We start from the raw sequence: 2,500 nt of genomic DNA, 5'->3' as shown, positions 1-2,500 counted from the left end.
AGATGAGGATGATATTTTTTGTTAAATATATTATTATCATCAACATAATTTATGCGGTCTTATATCTCTACATATCAGAAATTTCTGGATTCAGATGAGGCCGAATTAATCCCTGAAGAACTAAGAAATACTGCAGTGTCCTCCGTTCTAAAGTCACAACAAGATCTTGACAGCATCAAAACTCTAGCCCAGGACTGTGACCAATGGAAACAATTAACAACATGGATGGAAAGAGCAGCTATACTTATCGACCATGACTGAATCATACAATTGTCATCACGCGTCATTCGGACTGCGAAGATTACTACTAACTTACTTATATCGGGAAGAAGACGACCCAAGTGCAGAAAAGTCAGAAGTCCAACGCCACTGTGATAATCAGCCGCATGGTGAAAAGCTTTGAACTGAGATATTGAAAATTTTAATCAAAATGTCAATTTTTATGGAAAATGAGTTCTCATAAAAAATCATTAAATCAAACATTTTTCTACATATTGATGAAATATTTTGATTGAATTCTACTCCTTAATATGGAATCATAAGGTGGCATAAAGCAAGCTCCGCGTAGTCTGTTTACAAGCCAGCAGTGATGCTAAAGCTCTATTCTCAACACAAACATAAAATATAACAGAGGCGATTCTGATTGAGACATTGAGTAAGATCCGATACTGGGGTTGAATATTAATTAAGAAAATGTTAGTGGAGCAGGCATATACGTTGATAATAACAGAAAATGAAGGAAGTGGTGGATGGCGGAGACTTCATAGCGTCGGTTATAAAACCACCGAAAATAAAAGTAGTTGGCCTTATACAACCGATTTTCATTTCATACATTATACGTTGCTTTATAAAAGCCCTTTTCCCAACAATTCAAGTCAAGAAGCGGGTTTTAAAATAAAAAATATGTGTATTAATAAAATCTTGGAAAATACAAAAGCATGAAAGCTGTTACCAATACAATTATTAGGACTACAAACGTCTAGCATTGACCCATCACCAGTTATTATTGAGCAACCAATATCACTAATATATAGGGAATGAGATTAGCGGAAGAGTAGCGTCCCTTGATTGGACGTCACCCATAGTCTGTGACGTCACCGGCAAAAGTTTTTAAAGAGAGAACATCAATAGGGTTGTGCGCATCGTCCCTCGTCCTCGCTTAGGGTGAAAGGGGCCCTTGAGACATTTCAAAAAAATTTGATTTTTCTCTCTGTAAGGTGACGCCCAAATAAAGGGAGGCTCCCTTTCCGCTAATCCTTTCCCTTAAAAACATAATATAGCTTTTAGAATTACCATCTCAACTACGCTGAAAAAAACAAGGGATAGTCTCCTATTCGATGAATCCAACACACAAAACACACACACACACACACACAAAACACACATAAACTTTCCTTTAAAAACATAACTTTAAAACTTCTATTGTAAAACCACCCACCGGCCATTCTTTCAAACCCATAATACTGTTTTCTAACCCGGCTTGTATTCCGTGCTCATTGTCAAAAGGGGGAATTAACTATATTACATTTCGCCTAAAAAAGGGTAATAAGTGGGGTTTAATTACGATAATGAAAAGGGAAATTTATACCAGAAATATCATGCTGAAGTTTATTTAAATGCTTTTTATAGGAGAAGGAATATCATAGATTACTGTGCAAATACCAACGTTTTCAAAATTTTTGACCACTTTGATTATAATTTTACTTTTTTGCATCTGATCCATCCCAACTTTAAAACCGTTTTTAGACAAGGGGGCCCCATATGGGATATTCCAAGAAAAAACATGTTTTTTTCTTTATTCAGTGGGGTGATATTATTCATTAATAATTGAAATAGTACATTCCCTTAACCCTTTTTTAAAATTCTTTCAATCTATGGGCGGGATCAACATTTTTTTTTGCATAATTTTAAAATCCTACTCCTATGAGGGTTTATATTCATGGTAACATTATATTTGACCTATGTACCCACTACCACTTATCTCATTCATCTGTGGTGTTGTTGATGAAGGGAAAAAACCCCAAACGTTCATTTTAACCCCTTTTTGTAAATTTAAAATTAACCAAAAATCAATTTCACATTACTATTTATTATTTAACCCCAAAAAACTGATGACAACGAAAATTTTCATAGTTTTTTAAAGTAAAATTTTGGAAAATTTAGGTAATTTTTTTCGAATGTAACAAAACCAACTTTTGGAAAGTATCTTTATCATAACCCCCATATTTTCCACCATTACCCAAAAAAATTCCGTTGACTTTCCCCTGCTCTCTCCAAAACAATTTTCCCTGGCCACTCGCTAAATTTTTTTTCGTGCCTCGTTTTCGGCCCCATTCCCCCCCGCCGTTGAAATTTTTGTCACGTTCTCGCAATCCCCATCCCTTTTAAGAGCTACCAAATTTTTTAACCCTCTTTACGTTTTTCAGTCACCTTTATAATAATCCCTGCTACGTGATATAATAATATTTTGTTTGGAAGTAAACATAGTGGGAATTTAAAC

At 34.9% G+C, this 2,500-nt stretch overlaps 1 protein-coding gene across 3 annotated transcripts in view; it reads right to left on the bottom strand.

Annotated features, from left to right (window-relative positions):
• LOC144967150 (beta-1,4-N-acetylgalactosaminyltransferase bre-4-like) overlaps positions 1 to 2,500 on the bottom strand; it is a 322,329-nt gene that overhangs the window by 201,806 nt on the left and 118,023 nt on the right. The window lies entirely within an intron of this gene.

The sequence above is a fragment of the Berghia stephanieae genome, chromosome 3, assembly GCF_034508935.2.
Source record: "Berghia stephanieae isolate SIO BIC M18660-M18661 chromosome 3, UCSD_Bste_1.3, whole genome shotgun sequence".
Taxonomy (NCBI): Eukaryota; Metazoa; Mollusca; class Gastropoda; order Nudibranchia; family Aeolidiidae; genus Berghia; species Berghia stephanieae.
The sequence above is the reverse complement of the archived record's forward strand: the minus strand, read 5'-3'. Positions and strand labels throughout refer to the sequence as shown.